Raw genomic sequence first — 19,187 nt, forward strand, 5'->3', positions numbered from 1 at the left:
GGTTTTACTGAATTTAGCAATAAGTTTACAAAGCATAGAGAAAAAAAAATGATGATTTGACTGAACACAAACTTAAAAATTTGCCTACAAAAATGTGCCTACCTCATACAAGACTGACAAATAGGAAATCTACCTGCAATACATATTCAGGGAGAAAAAAAGGTTAATAGCCCTAATACACAAAGAGTGCTTACAAATCAATAAAAAAGATGAACATTATAATAGAAAAACAAATACAGGTAATGAAGAATTTGCCATTCACAAAACAAGTAATACATAGAAGTATCTGAAAAATGTTCACCATCACTTCACTTTTTCTTAAATGTGCCTTCCTTAAATCAGAGAAAATTCTCATTTCCTCTTGCCTTCGATTTCATCTTCCTTGAATTTAATTTCTAAGAAACTTTCTTATTTCTTCTAACAACCACAGTATATTTCCAGCTGTTTTCCTTTAGCAAATAGAGCTCCATATCCGGTCTCCTTCCGTTTTACAATTGCATCCCCCCTCCTTCTCTCCCTTTACCCTCCAAAATACTCTATTATCATGGGTAAAACTCCCCAGAGCTATGCTGCTGGGTATGATACTTCCCCTCACTGTTGAGAAAGAATTGTCATGCAAAAACCAATGCCTTGCTTATATATTTAGTCGCAGTTTTATTACAAATATTTTGAATCACACAAAATGTGCAGATACGCTATTTCAACAACGATAAAGACCTGCTTGACTTGCATAGCATTTAATGAGCAAACGTGCCAGGAATGCTGATTGACAATATTTAGCTATAGAGTTTCCTAAGCTTGTTTTGTGAAAAGTTTGTAAACTTATGCTCTGAAATTCTTTTCCTTTTGTGCATGCCAAATGCCATGCACTCATCTCCCTTAGAAATAAGCACTGTGCCTTCTCCAGAAGGATGGATCTGCAAAGACAAGAAGGATGACATAGGAGAGGAACACTAACTAGAAAATACAGGCTTGGTAGCTGAGTGTGACGGTGCACACCTGCAATCCCAACCCTGTGGCAGGAGGATCACAAGTTCAACCCCAGCTGGGCTAACGCAGAGACTTAGTGAGACCCTGTCTCAAAATTTAAAAACAAAAACAAAAATAAGGCCAAGTCAGTTAAAAGGTCTGAGTTCAATCCTCATTGCTCCAACAAAACAGAAACAAAACTGGAAATAAGTAGCAGGCAGGAAGAGGAGACAACTACAACCAAGATGTCTTTGAGTCTTTGATGAGAATCCTTTGGTGTTGTCCTGTCTTCTGATTGCTCCCTTCATCTAACATGTCTGGAACAGGGTTGTAGTGGACACTGCCTTCACCCCCTACGCATCCATGTCTAATTTCCAGAGCCAGCGAATATGTTACCCTCCATGGCCAAAGGGGCTTTGCACATGGGGCTAACTCTGGGATCCTTAGAAGGTAGAGATTATCCTGGATTACCCTGGGGCTCCCAACACAGTGTAATCCATAGTGGGCAAGGGAGACAGGAGATTCAGAGTCAGAGATGCAGAGGACAAGTCAGGGCATCACTGGCCAGGGCTCTGGGCCAGAGTCTGCTTGCAGCTTCTAATAGTGAAAGCCAGAAAGGGCAAAGAACCCAATTCTGTTGCGGGCCTTTTTGGAGCCTCTGGAAGGAACACAGCCCTGCCAACACCTTCGGGGTAACTCCCTAAGACAGTTTCAGAATTCTGACCTACAGAGGAATTAGGTAATGAGTTGATAACTTTGGCTGCTCACTGTGTGGTGATTTGCCACAGCAGGAGGAGAAAAATAACACAGGGAGGAGGAATTATGTCACCCCTGTTGGTCCTCTCTGACATGGACTTGGATTCTCTGAAAGGGAGGGCATACGGATGGGAAGCAGGGGCCCTGGCATTGCTAGCTTCACTCTGAGGTGGACTGGAGGTCTCGAGGCTGCTGTGCAACAGAGACACCTGTGGAACTTTCTAAAACAACAGATGCTCAGCTTTCCCACACACATAACATTTTATTCTCCAGTATTGACAGCCTAGTCTTGAGTATTTTATTCTAGGCTCCAGTAGTGTCAGTGAGACTAGGAAAGATCTTTGGGAGACAGTCGTAGCTGCAGTTGCTGGTGCCTGAACTGTCTTCTCTACAGACGGGTGTGGCAAGGGCCCATACCCTCCGGTTAAGCAGGAAACTGTTGTCCTGTCCTGATCTCTGTCACAGGACAGCATGGGTGCATTAGCAGAGGGACTTCACCCCAGAGCACCTCCATTAGACACACTCAGAGGACGTGTAGGTTGGGAGACCTGGTATCTCTTGCCCTCAGAAAAATTCAAGGATGAAGCTTAGTTTTTATCTAAGGTACCTAACTCTGTATGACACGGTTTATTTTTCCCCTTTTCTTGTCATTTCCCAATTTTTAAATTAGAAAGAACAAAAGAAAAGATAGTATTAAGTATAAAAAAATCTTTGAAGGAAAAAAATACCCTGACTATTGTTATCCTACAAGAAGCAGGGCTTTCTCTTCAGAATTGGCGAGACACAGGGACACACAGAAACGGTTGTCAGGAGAGTTGTTTATGTAGGCAGTTATATGGAATCATGATGCTTGAAAACAATTAGCTATAGGGGAGAAAAGTAGATAGAGAGATCAGTAGATAAAGTCTAAATAAATTGATCCCCTACTGTTTCAAAGATACTGAGGTCAGTTCTGTGAGAGAAGACCTCCAGGTGTCAGCTTGGAGGTCAGTTTTGTGAGAGAAGACCTCCAGCTTGACAGCTGCTTGGGGGCTTCCAAAAGCATGGAAGAGATGAAGAACCTTGAGGGGAATCTGAGGAAGCAGATGTGGAACAGCACTGTAGACCTGCTGGGGGTACAGGCAAGGAGAAAGGGCCGAGGGTCACGCTTGTTTATTGTACTTGGCCAGGGGCCACAGGGCTTATTAGGATTATGAAGTTGACCCAAAGTGCCATATATATGTTGAAGCATGGCTTTGAAACCAGGCACTGGGAAATTTAGAGGAAAAAATAATCTTGGGGCTGTCCTTGGTTCAGGAAAAAGACCAACTGAAATCTTACTCTTAGGTTTGTAAACCCTTTCTTCATTACAATGAAAGCATCTCTAGACTTTTCTTTTCCTCCTCCAGAACTTCAAGTGTTGAACAAGTTTTTGAAGAATAAGAGAAATGGGAGAATAACAAAGTCATAAATTTTACTGGAAGCTTCCAAGAGACATCGCTTCTCAGAGTGGATAGATGTGCCATTAACATTTTTGCCTTTGAAGATTTTTTTTTTATTGTCAGGAGAGAAGGACATATTGTTGGTTAATGGTCCTGTTATCACAGAAACATAGAAATTAAAAAAAGAAAAATGTTCTAATACATTTGGTTTAGACCTCCTGCCTTTTCCTTTGAAGTGTGGAAATGCAGAATGAAAAGCATAACCCTGACCAGGTCATCCTTCCAAGCAGTGCTGTCAAGGAGACAAGCTGAGACACTCCTTTCCCTTCTGCCTCACACACTGGCTATGCATACACTTAAACTGCAAGCTTTCAGTGTAGGTACGCTGCCTTAGGTGTGTATAGAAAAATCTATAGGCTCTGCCTGAGCTTTGCAAAGCACAGCACATTGCTTATAAGACTTGGCCAAAAGGACATAGGGAGAGAAATCATTCAGGATGGCTTTGGTGACTAGACCACAGTCAATGTCCTAGTCAGTTCTGGTTGCTATAACAAAACACTTTAGGCTGGTTAATCTATAAGAAACAGAAATGTATTTCTCACAGTTCCAGAAGCTGGGATGTTCAAGATCAAGGTGCTAGCAGACTTGGTGTCTGTTCAGAGCCTTTTCCTCTTAGCTAGCTCCTTCTATGCGTTCTCACAGGCAGAAGGGGCTCCCGGCTCCATTGGGCCTCTTTTATAAGGACACTATTCTCCTTCCTGAGAGCAGAGCCCTTGTAATCTAACTGGCTCCTGAAGGTCCTACCTCCTAATCCTATCATGTTGAGGACTAAGTTCCAACATCTGAATCTTGTGTGGACCCATTCAGCCCATCGCAGTCAAAATTTGCATGTGGATACTTTATTCAACCATCTGGCCATTGGGTTTTTGGTTTTTCTCCGGTACCAGGAACCGAACTCACGACCTTGCGCTTGCCAGGCAGGTGCTTTGCTGCTGAGCTAAATCCCCAGCCCCCATCTGGCCATTGTAAGTAGCTCCACGTCGCCTTTTTATGGGTGTGTGTGTGTGTATGGAAATTGGGATGAGGGTAAGATATTCCAAAAGTTTAATTAAAATAATGCCAACTTCAGTAGTACTTTTGTGCCCAAATAGCCCACGGAATTCACTTGTTTGGAGAACTGTGTCCCAGAGACAGGGAGCTTCCCTCGGTGCTCAAGATGAGCATGGGCTTCACTGTCAGGCGCACCTGGTTTGTGATTCTTGCTGTATTTCCAATGGGGCAATCTGAACAGGTGACTGATTCTCTGTAAGACTTGCTTTCATTATCCAAAAAATGGGGATAATAATTCTTCAATCACAGAGATCCTACGGTGATTTAATGAGGAGATATTGTGTGCATAACTTGCTCAACATCTTGTCAGACTCAGGGAGCCCTTTGTAGAACATCATCATGTTTGTAATTACCGATGAAATAGATCAAAACGTGTCAGCTGCCTCCAAACACTGTGACTTGAAGAGAGGAGGCTTCTGCCACTGAGGTGGGGACCCCAGGCTGTTGTCCGCATTCCTCATAGGGCACCAAGGTCCCTCCCTTTTGTTTATAACTCTACTGGAAGCTGGATGAACACCTCCACATTTCACTTTAATGCCAATGCAAATTTGAAAATATCATACCAAATTTGCTGAAATAAGTGCACTTCTCTCTCTTTTATTTATTCAGTGAATATTTATCAGAAACCTATTATGTGCCAGGCCTTGTGCTAGGTGCTGGGACTAAAACAGTGAATCAGATAGAAATGATTTCAGGTCCTATGGATGTTACAGTGTGGTAGGGAACAAAAAAGATCAGTTAGCGGGCGATGATGAGGCTATTTATGGCTGTGGCAGGGGTGTGGCTAGGGGAGCATCTGACTGGAGCACCTAATACAGGCTTGGGTGGGTTCACCCTGGAAGGGGTGATTTTTAGAGCTACTTTAGAGTTGTGAGTTTACTCTGCAGCTCTTCTCTGTTAGACCCTCACGAACATGCTAGAATTCATTCCTTCACTCATTTGTTGAGTTATCACTTATTGAAGGCCTGTATTCTATATTAGTTCTCAGCCTTTGTACCAAACATTGGGAAAAATCCGCTGAGTGAATCACACATGGTCCCTTCTCTTACAGAGCATACAGGCAGTGAAAGGTGGGGCGGTACAAAACGATGAGAGGAATTTCACAGGATGGAGAAGTAAAGGGAGCGGTGAGACTGTTCAGCAGGAGGACCTCAGCCCTTGGGGACGGGTTCTGGTGTGGGAAGCATCCCCAGGAAAGCGGCATCTCAACTGAGACCCGAAGAAGAGTAAGGAGCCAGGCAGGCAAAGAGGATGAAGGGCTGATTTGGGAAGAGGTGGGGAAAAGCCAGTGGGGCAGGTCTTGCAGCACAGAAGGTCTGGCCTCGGGAGGGTGGGGAGGAGGTCGGATGTCTGCAGGGCAGAGAGCGGAGCCCGGTGGAGACAAGACCCAGAGCTGGCCACAGCCTAGAGGCAGCCCCTGTCGGAGGGAGGAAGTCCTGCTCTTTTGAGCCATTGAGAGTGAGTGGACTTGAACCCAATTAGTCCTCGCCGCCCCCAATCACCTCTCAGTTTTTCATACAGCAGGGACTGAGGAAGCCTTTCTCCAAGATTCTAGGATTAGCTCTGGTGGCCAGTGCTGTGCCGGTTGCCCATCTTCCCCTTCAGGAGGGAGGGCTGCCCTCTCCGACTGCTGGGAGTGCTGCTGATGGACAGTGCTCTACCTTAGCCCCCTTAGGGGTGGTCTCAGCAGAAGTGAAGCACCCCACCCACTTGCCAGGGTGACCCAGATCCAGTCAGGTTAGTAAAGGCCTGGCCAGCCCAGGCCCCCTTGGGACAATTCTGGCAGGTCACCTTCCCGTTCCTGAGCTGCGGGGGTGGGCCCTGTACCACCTCCTGGGAATGATAGCTTTGTGTCCCTTCTGCAGTGCTGATCCCCATGAGCGGGTAAGTGTGTTCAAAGTGAGAGGGAGTATTTTCAGGGGGAATAATGGAATTGTGTCTTTTACTGTGATAAATTAAAAAGACTCTTGAAAATCCACTGTAGTTTTAAGTCATACCACATAGATATTAATTTCATGTTCAAAATATCTGTTCAGATTATGGGTTGGCCTCCCCGTAAGTTATCCTAAGAAAAGGATGAGATGGATAATGTCATGTTATGATTCATTTCACAGACCTAATTTTCTCTGGAAATTAGAACTTGGGAATTTACTTTCCTCTCCTCCCTTCCCTCCTCTCCCCTCCCGTCCCCTCCCCTCCTCTCTCTTCTCCTCTCCTCTCTTCTTTCCTTTCCATTTTTTTGATTCCCTTCTCAGCTCTCTCTTCTCAGCTCTCTCAGCCCTCTCTCTCTAGTTGCAGATTGAATCAGGGCCTTTCTCTAGGCTATATCTCCAGTTCTTTTTATTTTTTTATTAGGAAATAGTGTCTTGCAAAGTTGCCCAGCTTGGCCTTGAACTTGTTATCTTCCTGCCTTGACCTGTTGAGCAGCTGGAATTACAGGCACGCATACTCATACCAGCTCAACCTTGTTATTTCTGCTCTACCTTTGAGATGGACTTGGGTCCAATATGATTTGATAATGAAATCAGGTCCCTGGGTAGCAGGACCTGTCTCTTTAGGGACAGCCTGCTGGCTTTGTCCCTGGAAGCAGCACATTAACATCCCTGTGCTCTGAATGAGCAGCTTTCTTTCCTTTTAAAACTGTGCACCCGTATTTCTCAGATGTGTTTGGATTGATCCATCCTTTACATTATAGCCTTGAAATTCACCTGGCTGGCTTTTATTAAACTCATAAATTAAGGTATTTAAAGTATTGTTAATGTTCAGGGGATGTGGCTGTCATGCTCTAATGGATCTTTTCTAATTTTTTTCTCGGTGGCATAAGAGACCAAGCAGCATATCAGAGTGGGCAGAGCCAGACAAGTAGGGTTTGAATTCCAGACCTAGGGGCCAGCTGCTGTGGGGCTTGGGAAGGTTACTTTCCTGCTCGGTGCTTTAGCCTGCTCGTTATGTTGACGTGGGATTGTGTAAGCAAAGTGCTCCCAACGGTGCCTGCACCTGGGACTCATTCAGCAAGGACACACAACCATAGAGAAAAAGGCACAATAATCACTCACACTGTGGTCATTTCCACTGCGCCCCATACTCTTTGCATCAGGTGTCTTTCATGCTTTTTAACTGTTAAAATAAATAAAACCACCATGCTCCCATCACAGATAGATTTTCAATTCCTCTTATTACAATGAACGGTGAAATAGATTTCTTAATCTGTCGCTGTGTCTGAGAGTCAGGCCTGACCGATGGGCTGAGCGCCGTCCGTCCGTGAGAGTCCTGTCACAGCAGCTGGCGAATGTGCAAACGTGGTAAGTTGGTGGCGTGTCACATCGTTTTCCCTCTCCATCTCTTCCTGACTGCGTTTTCAAAAGTAATGCAGTTAATTTTCATGAGTATTTTAAGCCCAAATTAGATCTCATATTGTAAACACTGCAGAAACCGAGGAGAAGGATCTTGTTAACAAAAGCAAATTACCGAACTCCCACAACTCTGAATCAGACCCACGGAATTGAAACTTAAGCGAAGTACATGCCTGCAAAATCCACCCTGGTTCCATTTCTGCAGGATTAAAGTACATGCAGGCGCTCTAAGCCGTCGGCAGATCTGTGACCGCGGCATCTAATTGCAGCTGGCTTTAAACCTTGAGCAGGTCAATGGAGGCGTGATGATCTCAGGGATAATTTGTCTTTTATGTATTTCTATGGTATGATATATAATCTCTTGCTCAAAAGGGTCCTTGTAGTTGTCAGCCTCTGCTCTTGCCTGTAATAGAATAAAGAACTGGCAAATAGGTGATATATATATATATATTTGTCCCGCATAACGTGGGCCAAGGGCTGGCAGCTAACTATGACAGTGATGGGGGGCACTGAACCTGTATGTGCTTCTGGGCTCGCTTACTCTGTGACTGGACTCAGTAGTGTGCGCACATGCTACTGAGCACCTGCTCCACTATGACAGTCTCAGAAGCCAGAGTCATGCTCCTCTTTGCATCTCAAGTCTACTTTGTCTGGTCCCTCTGGAGAAGAAAGGACTCTGAAAAAGCCAGTGTGCTACCTCGAGATGCAAGAGCCAGGGAGGGTGCACAAGTGATTTTGCCTGTGTCAGAAGCCATTGGTCAGGCAGTCAACAGGGGTTTAGAGGAAAACACACAGCAGGTTTCAGAGCCAAACCGTGCTTTAAACATTTCAGGTATGCGTTAAAAGGTGGACAGGGTTTCCACCCTCTTGCATTTCCAGTCTGTTGTCTTTGCCGGCCCTGCTGCATCCCCAGGCTGTTTGTAGAGGTGAAGCTCTGAAGGACTGGGATGTTCCCAAGGACACGACGGTGACAAGTTCCCTTGCTTAGTGCAGCTCATGGGGAAAAAGCTCTCTTTGAGCCAGGTACTCCTTCCGCCCACCTGCTCAGTACCCAGGGTCAGGTCACCGCAGGGCCACCTGCAGCAGCTCCGTGCCAGAACTTCAGCAGCTCAGACAATGTGCCCTGGCTCTGTGGAAACTGCGTGCGCCGCTCCCTCCTCTGAGAGGCAGGGTGCACTCTGCACCTTGCTGCTTTGACCCCAATCGGCTTTCTTTCTCCCTCTCAAGGCTGCACTGCAAAACCCCCTCCTCCTCCTCTGCTGAAATCCACTTACCTCCATGTTCTCTTCCTGACCTCCCTCTCTCCAGCTTCTTCCCACTTCCTATCATTATATAAGTAAGGCAGACAAAAAGTCTGCGTGCAAGCAAGCTCTTATGTAAGCAAACAGAAGCGCCCATGGAGCAGGGCAGCGACTACGGAGGAAATAGTGGCAGTGCTGCAAAGAAAGGTGGACTTGGAGTTTCTTTAGTAAAGTGGGTGGGATGTGGTTGTGTGTGTATGGGGGCATCACACTGCAGTACGCTCACGGTCCTGTGACAAGTGATAAAGCCCAAGGGGCTTGGAGTCCTGTTCTGGCTTCCCCAGGTGTTTAGTTCTGTGACCTTGGGAAAATCATCACAGCTGTCCGAGACTCAAGCTTCTCATCTGTAAAACAGGAGCCACCATACCCAGCTTCCACTGGTGTTATAGAGATTACGGTGCATCTGTTAGGAGATTAATTTGATGGAACTCGATTGTTAGGGCTGAGCACCACAGTAGGGACTGGAATGAAACCCACCTGGGTCCTCAGCGTCATTCGTACTCGATGTCCCTGAGATGACTGAGCACCTCGCCAGTCATTTCTGTTACTCATACCCCGAGAGATCCAGTGAGAAGAACCCAGGGTGGGTGCATATCTTTTAAAATCTGAAACCCTGACTTATCTCTGTTCCTCCTGTCCCTGTCATCCTGGCACAATGTTTATGCCACCTTTTTGCTTCTCCTTGCACCATCCTGCACGCCCTGGGTGCACCTTCCCCGTTACTTCAACCCGTAGAGCTGCTTTTCCTTTACCATCCGATGTGCACTTGCAGATCTTTGTCTATCACCTGGACGCATCACACATCACACTAGGTATCACGAGCACAGGATACAGTGATTTCTTCCGAGTTTGTTTTATCCTGGGGACCCTAGATAGAGGACAGAGAATTAGGCTGCGTGAGAAACGTGACTGCCTGGCCACAAAAGGGGCTGTGCGTCTGTGGACTCCGCTGCCTCCTCCTCAGAGCCTTTCCCCTGTTAAAGCGATGGGTTCACCCTCCAGCCTCAGGAGGAGGTGTCTGCCTTGTGATTTGCTGGTTTGTCCTGTGTCCCTGGGTAAACCCCCTTCGCTATGCCCTTCCCTGGTGCCCACCATTGTGACAGGGCGGAGGATACTTGCCAGTGACCTCAAGCATTAGAAAGAACGCAGCCACTGCAGTGGAAATACTAATAACACGGTTACCGGGGTTGACTCCACTGCATGCTTCCTCTGCAGTAGTCCGAGGAGAGGTGGTTACAGAAGACAGAAAGCAGTGCAAAGGCGTTGATGGCATTTTCCGGGACGGTCGTGCATGCCTAGAATTAGCCAGACCTTCCACAGGTCCTTGTCACTAGCTCAGTGTGTTAGGACCCGGCGGTGTGCTTTAGTGGATATTTGGATGCTAGCTTCCTCTTCCCTTGCAGGCCCACTCAGCCTGGTGCCAGCGAGCCCTGTCTGGCTTGCTGTGACTTCCCCATGGGGCCGGCAGTTTCCGCCCTGTGCATCTTAAAGTCAGAGGGCTGGGAGGAAAATGGAGAGTTTGTTTTTTTTTTTTTTTTTTTTTTTTTTTTGGCAGCCACAATTTCTGAATTATGAAATGAATTTCATGTAAGGAGGTCTAAGTTCAAGTATTTTATGAGATCAGTCTCTGACTTAGCTCCTGAGGGACAAAGGGAAAGGCATTGTGGGGCAGGGTCACAAAGCGAATGGCCAAGATTTTCTAGTGAGTTTTCCTGAGCCCTTATGGGAGGTGATTAATTGCAGCGTTAAAAATGGGGGCGGCAAACGTCTAAACTCAATGGAGTCTGCTCCTGGGCCTCAGGTGAAAGGTGATAGGGCAGATCAAAGGCTTCTCAGGGGATTATCATTATTTTTGCATTTAGTTAAAAAAAATTGACAAACTAATTGCCAAGCCCATTGTCAGAGAACTGGCAACCCATCAGAGATGATTGTGAGCAATTTCTTCCTGTTATTTCCCGCCCCCCGCCCCCGTACCGGGAATCGAACTCACAACGTCGCACTTATCAGACAGGTGCTGTGCCACTGAGCTAAATCCCCGGCCCTCTTCCTGTTATTCCTAATGAGCGGGCTGCAGCCTCAACTTCTGTACTTACTGCTCCAAGAGAAAGGGGTGTTTTATCAGTTCCTCTCACCACAGCGAACCCTCCCTGGGAGGCCTTGCGGGTGCAGGCTTTGCTCCTTCTCACCCGGAGTCAGGAAGACAGACTGCGTGTTTGTCTGATTGCCCCGTGAGTCTCTCCTCACCTCTTCATTTTCCAGGGTCCTCCCTCTGACGCTCTTCTTACTCCCGGCCAACTCTCCAGACACAATTAATCTAAAACAAGCCAAGAGGACAAATGAACAGAGAAACACAACTGAAATCTTTTGGAAGTGAAATTTCAAATCCTGAAAACAAAAGGGTGTAGGATTTTGGTACTTCAGTGGGGCTAGAAAAGACCAAAATATTCTTTAAACACACACACACACACACACACACATTTCCCACTTCCAAATATCAGAATAAGTATTTATGCATTGGTGTGGTGTCCAGGACCTTAATTGTAAGAGAGAAAAATCTTTGAAATGCCTTCAAACTGGGCTATTACATTGCAGTGTCTTCTTCCTGAGCCGGAAGTGATACTTGGAAGCCAGTTCAAAAGCAAAGTTTCCTAGGGGTAAGTCGGACACTCTGGTCTCTCATCTTGGTGAGGCCTGGACATTGCCTCCCTCCCTTTGGGAGGATTTGTGTTCTTTGATTCTTCCGCACACTCTCACATGGGCTATGGTCTTCTATGTCTGGGGCACACTAGTCTCTTCTGGATTTTTGAACAAAATGAGTCCTGGTTTATGTGGTAGATATGCAGATCAGGAAGTCCATTGGAGCACAGCACTCGCCTTTGAAACCTGCTTCTGTGTAATTGCCCAGTATTTGTTAAATTATGGGGATCAGAAAAAATGATAACTGAAATGCTTGCCAACTCAGCTTATACGAGCATACAGTTCATCATTCCAGTGTATTTGTGAGGAACCCTTAATAATTTTTCCTTTAAAAGAGAACATACACGATATTATTTGTTATAGCACTAGTGGTTGGCAGTCATAGCTATAAAGTATGAGGCAGATTCTAACTATAGAATTTTGGGCCATTGCTATATTATCGTGTTTTAAAAAAATAGAAAATGGTAATCATAATTCCTTGTAGATAGCTCTTGGAGATTGTATTAGTTTCCTATAGCTGCTATAACAGATTGCCACAAACTTAGTGGCTAAAAAAAAAAAACACAGATTGATTACCTTAAAATTCTGAAGGTCTGAAGTCCAAAATATGTCTTAGAGGCTAAAACCAAGGTGTTATGGAAAGAGTTACAGACCACCTTGGGGACAATGGACGAGTACACTCCTGGGCCTTAATTCAGGACTTGTTACCCATTAAACACATAGTATATATTCTTCCCTACCCTGTCACTTTCCTAAACAATTTTACTGACCTCAAGAATAAGGTATAGCATTGAAGCTAGGATGCCTTCACCTTACTGTTTCAAAAAAAAAAAAAAAAATAGATGCAAGACATGAAACTGCTGGGGCACATCATAGAAGGACAGAGGACAGACCAACTCCGGGGCCCGGAGTTTACTAATTAAAAGCGTGACTCTTGTTTTCTTCTGAGGTAGTCAGGGACTTAAAAACATCCTTTTGCTCTAAAACAAGGACTCTCTACCTGAGCCTGCAGGCACCTAATGGGTAACTGAAAACAGAACAAAGCCTGGCATTGCTGCCTTCATTTTGCGTGTGTCCTTTATGACCGTAAAACTGTGGGTCGGATCCCTGCTCAGCTAACATGGGCGTGTTAGTCACATCCGCAGTATCTGTGTAAAAGGGAGTAACAGAAGGTTTCTTAGCCCTAAATCTACTGTCTCATCCCCTGTAAGGAACAAAAACTTAAAGTGGTCCATTGACAAGACAAAATAGCCAGTTCTCAGTGGAAAATTCCCAGCCACTAAACTTGCCTAATTGGTTTGCAAATGTGACAAACCTCAAAGCCCATGCAACTGGAAGACCCCCTTCAGCTAACAGGATGTCGGGGAAGGGATAAACTAACGAGTCTTTGTTGAGAAATACAGACATTAGATGGGAGGGAGAGAAAAGAATACCCTATAAGGAAATATGAAACTTAGTCAGTGTCAGAGAGATTATACAGCCCACAGACTCAGCCAATGAGGAACGAGGGAGGGATCTGCACTCTGGGGACTGAAATGCTCGCTGTAGCTGCCCTCTGTGTGCCTGCCTCCCAGATTGTATTACAGTCTCACTTTCACTGTGCTTCGTGTCTGAGTCCATTCTGTGGGTTTGGGCAAGTAAGTGTATGTTTCACATTCCCCTTCAAGATGGAGAACACCAAGAGGTCATCTAAATCCCCAGCCTCTGGGGATTTAGTTTTTTTTTGGGGGGTGGTCTCAAGAACCATCAGCTGCCAACTTTACCCGCTAGAATGGGTACCTAGAACTTCCCAAACTTTGCCCTGAACCTGCAGTCACCTTGGAATCCACGGGAGCCTCTGCAAAATGCCTCGAGCAGGAGCAGTCATCTTATGGAAGGGTTCTGGACTGTCCCTAAGCCATCCAGGCTTTTCTGAGCCACCCTGCAAAGCCAGAACAGAGAAACCGATCCACCCCACGCTGGCCCACTGCAGCAGCCTCAGGACCAGGCTCTTTCTTTTGTTACTGGGCCAGTCTGACCTCTAGCAGAGCCATGGCCCCTTCAGTTCCTCAAGCGGAAGTCCTTTTCCTATTTTTTTTTACTTTCCAATGAAAGATTTTGCACGTATGTTCATTTTAATTTCCATTATCTCTGAAGCAAGATCTTACACTAGCCAGTGACGACATGAGGGCAGTGTTTCTTCTGAAATTTCTAGAGAAAAATCCATTTCCTTGCTGACAAGCTTCTAGAAGACCCCCAGGTTCCTTTGATGGAGGTGCCCTTCTGCCTTGAAAGCCTATACTTGCGTCATTCCTAACAGGGCTTCCATCTCCTCTGAGCTCCGCCTCCATCCTCAGAACTTGCAGTCACAGGGACCTACCCAGTCGCCGCAGGACAGCTTCTCATCTCCAGGGCTTTCCCTTAATCACATTCACCGAGACTGCTGCCATGTAAGACCGCACACTCACAGGTCCAGGGATTTGGATGGAGGCACATTTGGGGGCCATTATTCTGCTTGCTGTCAAAACAAAAGGCAGAAGCAGGCTTGAAAAAGCAGTTTTTACAAATCCAAATCAGCCACTCCAACACAACTTTGAGTAAGCACTTTTTTTGTTTTTGTCTTTTCTCAAAACCGTTGTTTTCAGTCCTGTATAAGCCTTGGAGAGGGTCAAAACATTAATTGCATTCCTATTCAGCTCTACTCTTTGTGATTTATTTCATGTGTATGGTAGTTTTGTAGTTTTGTAGGATGAAAAATTTACTTTCTAATCTTCTTTTAAAGGTCAAGTGGCAAAGAGAACTGGTTTTAAATGCAAGTTACCCACACGGAGCAATTAAGGAGAGATATAAAGTGGTATGGATTTTAAGATGACGTGGGCCAGATAGAAATGGAGAATTGACTAAGATATAAGCTGATTCAGGAAATTCAAATCCTACCTTGGGAGAACAGTTGGATTAATATGTGTTTATTGTAATTCATTAAAAACTCTCCTCTCTTCCAAGCTATTTTGTCATTAAATTTGCAATTCGCCTCTCTTTGCAGCCCGATGTAAATGCTACGAGCCGATCTCGGAGTTGGATTCCTGTCTGAGGCATCTTTGTTGTGAGTGGGTGGTAGTGACTTCAAGCCCACTTTCAGAGATATATTGAAATTCTATAGTAAGTTAAAAGATCCTCCATAGCATTCGATCTCTCTCCCCAAACAAGCAGACCTGACACAGCCCAAGCATCCCTCTTCAGAATAAAGCAAAATGCTCTTCTCCTAAAGCCATTTGTGCTTTTTGGACCTTCCTCGGTCGTGCTTGCCCTGCGTCATCGGCTGGACCGCTGGCCGAGCGCTTCTACCTGGCCGGTTGAGTTTGCTCCCACGGTGGTACGGGTGGATGGAGACTTCTCAAGATGGATTTCTCTGGATAGCCCAGCCGCGGGCAGTTGGGGTGCCACCCTCTCTTGTGCACAGGCCCTGGAAATTTTAGGATCTGCTTTTTAGGGCCTCTGCCAGGGACTGGGTGACAGCTGGTGAGATGGACGGGTAGAGCGGGCTGCCCCTCTTCAACTTCTTGCTGGTCCCTGTAGGTCAGACGCGAGCCTTTCCTCAGGCCTGGGCTGCGCCTCTGCAGCTCAGCCCGGCCGTGAAGGTGGAGCAATGAACTACAACCTGTTGGTGCCGGCGGCACTCGCCCACGTTAGCCTGTGTGACAGGGGACAGGCGACTGTGTTGGCACCACAGCCCGCGCTTCGCAGGACCAGAGCACACGCCATGCTCACTAGGCAGGACCAGACCCTGGGGACAAGTGGGTAGGAAAGGATGACAGACGGGCAGAGAAAGACGGCCCAGGAGAGGGAGGGGTCAGGAGGCCGGACGGCGCATAGCCTGCAGTTCAGAGAGAGCCACAGACGGGCACCACTTTGCATGAATCCTCCTGCTCCTTTCCATTTCCCTTCTCTTCTCCCCTTTCCCCTCCCTTGCCTTTGCCTTTGCCTTTACTGCTTGCTTGTTTCCATCCGGGCCTTTCGAAGAGGGCAGAAAGCTGTGTAGTGATCTCCGGACTCCCTCTCCTCTGATCTAGCAGTGAACGTTTCTGTGTAATGAATTGTTTCATGCTACTTACTAGGGGAGCTTTTTAAAAGAACGGCTCTGGGCTAAGGAGCACCATTACAAATGATCTTCAGCGATTACCCAGCGAGAGTCAATAGTCCTGATGTTGATTGGCCATTGTTATTGTTTATTGTTCGGAGAGTACCTTGCAGTGTCAGATAATCCCCGCTTGATTTTGCAGAAAGTGAAAAAGCTGTATTAATTGACGCATATTTTCTGCTGTCCTGTAGCTTTGTAATATTTGAGAATTCCTAAATTGGTAAATCTTAGTGAAAATTGAACATTTTATTAAATATTACTCGGTGGATCACAAAGGTTGGGGTGCACAGTAAACAGAGGAGCTCGGAAAAGCCTGGACTTCTAGGTCCTATACCCAGAGTTTCCGACTCATTAGACCTGGATGGGCCCTTCAATCTGCATTTTCTGAAAATCCTCAGAGTGTCCGACTTAGGTGGCAGGGATGGTGGTTTGGTGAAAATGAGGTCACATACTTAGACTTGTACCTGTGTCCTGGTTAGCGCTCCGGGTCCCCCCCCCCCCCACTGCGTGTTTTCATGTAACATAATTGTTCCTCGGCTGGCAGTTGTGTTTTTATGCAGCTGGGGAAGGAGGATTCCGGTAGTGCAGTGTATCACCTGCATTGTTATTGTCAGAGCCTTTGGTCTCAGGTTTATTCCCGGTACAAAGATTGAAGGGTGATCTGAAATCAAATACGTTTGTCTGGGAGTGGAGCGTCTGTCAGACCTAGGCATCGATCTCCTTGAGCAGCAACTCTCTGTGAATGTCTCCCCAGTGAGAATTCCAATCAGGATTCTAAAGGTTATACGGAATAGGCCTGATTTCTGAGCTTTCTCTGGGGAGATCACTTAATTTCTAAGGAAAAGGGGGAGAAATCCATGGCTTGTTTTGTAATCAGCACACAGTTCATATTTTAGGATAAAATGTTGTGTTGATTAGTGTGTGAACTCGGTGAGCCGGAAAATATCTCTGTGCAAAGGCTCTTTAAGGATGAAATAGTTGCACTTTGGAGGATGGAAAGATAGCAAAAGGAAATCCAGGCAGAACCTCAGGGAGGGGAGATGATTTCTATGGGTGCGCTAACACTGTTTTATCACCAGGGGGCATCATTGCACTTCGGATGGAAAATGGTCTCCATGGCGAGCAGCCCTTTAAAGGAAAATAACATCTATGTGAACAAAGCTAAAAACCAAAACATTAGCAAGAACCAGAAAACCAACAACACAGAACCCAAACTGTCTTTGTTATCATGTGCCGTCTTTGCTTTCCTTGGTGTAAAGAATCTAATGTAGTATTAAGACTCTCCAGGGCATATTTTATCGGTCCATTAATACATGCCTTAGGGGTGGTAGATAATGCAGTGAAATTATTTTTCTTTTTTCCTACTGTTTGTGTGCCTCGCCCAGCTCATCTCACTGCCCTTGCCTTACTGCCGAGAAACTGCCCTTCCACACCTACTCCCTTCAGGACAGAGACAGACTGGTGACTGGTGGCCCTGTGGCTTTGCTGGTCGTTTTGTGGTGCATAGCGGATGTGCACAGACCCTGGCTAGAAAGCCCTTTCTCCTTTCCTTTCCCATGTGAAATCAGGTTCACAACTTCCATGACTGTGGCAAGATCCTGTGGATTACACTTATGCTTATACTGTATCTTCACAAACATACTTCTCCCAGGAGCCAGTCCGTCATTTAGTGATAGAAAAAAGGATGTGCTAAAACTTTGCATCTTGGAAAATGGATGCAGATATTACCCATAGGTAAAGTGGGGGCAGAAGAAAAACAAATCCAGCGGCAGAGATGGAAGTTCCACCAGCACAGGCACCGTGTCTGTTTGTTCACAGATGTGGACAGTAACCGCTTGGGTACAAGGTGCTCAATGAATGTTTGTGGAGTGAGTGATTGGATTTAAACAGGTGAGTCATGATCAACACCTCTTCTTCCTCCTTAGCTTTGTTTTTGAACAATGATTAACCCAAGACCCAGGCAAGCCTGGGAACAGGCACTTGGCTTCCTTCCTGGTCTGCATCATTGTTTGCTTTGTTTCTTACAGAGTCACAGTGACTGAGAGTTTCTGGAAGGAAAGTTCTAGAATTCAGCCTGCAGGAACAGCTCTAAACCCCAAACATTTTTGTTCCTCTGAACTTTGCGTATACGTTTACATATAGTCATGATGTTAACACTGTCCTTTGCGCCAGGGGTGGGGTGGGGTGGGGTTCATAAAGATTAGATTTGAAGGTTCCTTACTATCTTCTTGAATCTTCTTGTTTCTACAAGGGCGTTTTTTTTTTTTCTCTTTATTTTGCTTCCTCCTCTCTTTTCTTCTCCTGCAAGAAACAGGCAGGTTGAGAAACTTGACTTTGAACAGGAGCAGAGCGAAGTATGCACAGGGCAGGGGAGAACAGGCAGCAGGAAGATTAATTACCCTCGTTGGAATCTAGCTTGACTGGGCAAGGTGAGACAGTTCAATTATGTAATCATGTTGGTGCTATTGGCTTCCGAGGCCTTGAGCGCTGGGATCGTCTTCCCTTACTGTTTAATTGGACTCGCTCCTCTTCTCTCTGCTCCAGGAGCACCCGCGGGTCGGGGGAGAGGAGGCTCCCATCTCTGCATGCTGACAGGCTGTGTGTGCCGCGTTCTCGAGGCTTCTTGGAGGCCCCCTGCCAGACTGCCTGCTTCTCTCCTGTCCCTGCCAGGTCGCTCCCCTCCAGCTAGTGGCTGCTGTTTCTTACACATGGCTTTTTCAGGCTTTCTTTTGGCTCAAGGAGAGCCGTGCATTGGAGCTACAGGTCAGGGCACGCCGCTAGGCCAGGGTATAAGAGAGCCACGCAGTCCAGCAGGACCTCCCTTGACGACAGATGTGCTCTGCATCTGCCCCATCCAATGTGATGGGTGGTGGCCCAGTGTGGCTGTTAGCACCTGACCTGTGGCCTGAACTGTTAATTTAAATGAATTTAAGGTCCAGTAGTTACCTGTGGCTGGTAGATACTGTATGGGCAGTGAAAGGTTGGATAGTACCATAGTGTTCAGGGAGATGCTGATATGTGTGTGTGTGTGTGTGTGTGTGTGTGTGTGTGTGTGTGACCTTTGCACTGTCACATGGAAGGGACGCTGCTCACCACAGACCACGTGTTGCCAGTGTGGTTTGTGTGTCACCTCCCACCAGGCCCCTCTGCGGCCGTCTTGTATCTTCTCATGTCTCTCCTGGTTAGCATCTGGGAAGGGAAAGGAAAATGGAATTTTACATACTTTGCTATGGTTTCCTGTCTCCTTGGTTGGTAAAAGACCTTAATCCCAATGAAAACTGCATCCTCTCAAAAAGAAACGAGTCCCTCAGGCAAACCTGGCCAGACCCTTAAATAAATACTTTACGTCTCCATGCGCATCTGCTATGGTGGCGCCAGCCACCCAGCGTCACAGAGCTTGGAAGGCAACTGCTTTCTTCAGCACAGATTCTCAAAGTTGTCCAGAGCCTGAGTGCGGATATAA

The 19,187-nt window shown here is 46.3% G+C and overlaps 1 long non-coding RNA gene across 1 annotated transcript; it reads right to left on the reverse strand.

Moving 5' to 3' along the window:
- Positions 1 to 7,402: 7,402 nt before the first annotated feature.
- Positions 7,403 to 8,931, reverse strand: LOC106148757. Its single transcript, XR_001234428.1, has 2 exons — positions 8,884 to 8,931; positions 7,403 to 8,012 (listed from the first exon to the last, which is right to left on the reverse strand). It is a non-coding gene; the product is annotated as an uncharacterized LOC106148757 (long non-coding RNA).
- Between the last annotated feature and the right edge of the window lie 10,256 nt (positions 8,932 to 19,187).

Source organism: Chinchilla lanigera, unplaced genomic scaffold, assembly GCF_000276665.1.
Source record: "Chinchilla lanigera isolate Chin_1 unplaced genomic scaffold, ChiLan1.0 scaffold00027, whole genome shotgun sequence".
NCBI classification, from domain to species: domain Eukaryota; kingdom Metazoa; phylum Chordata; class Mammalia; order Rodentia; family Chinchillidae; genus Chinchilla; species Chinchilla lanigera.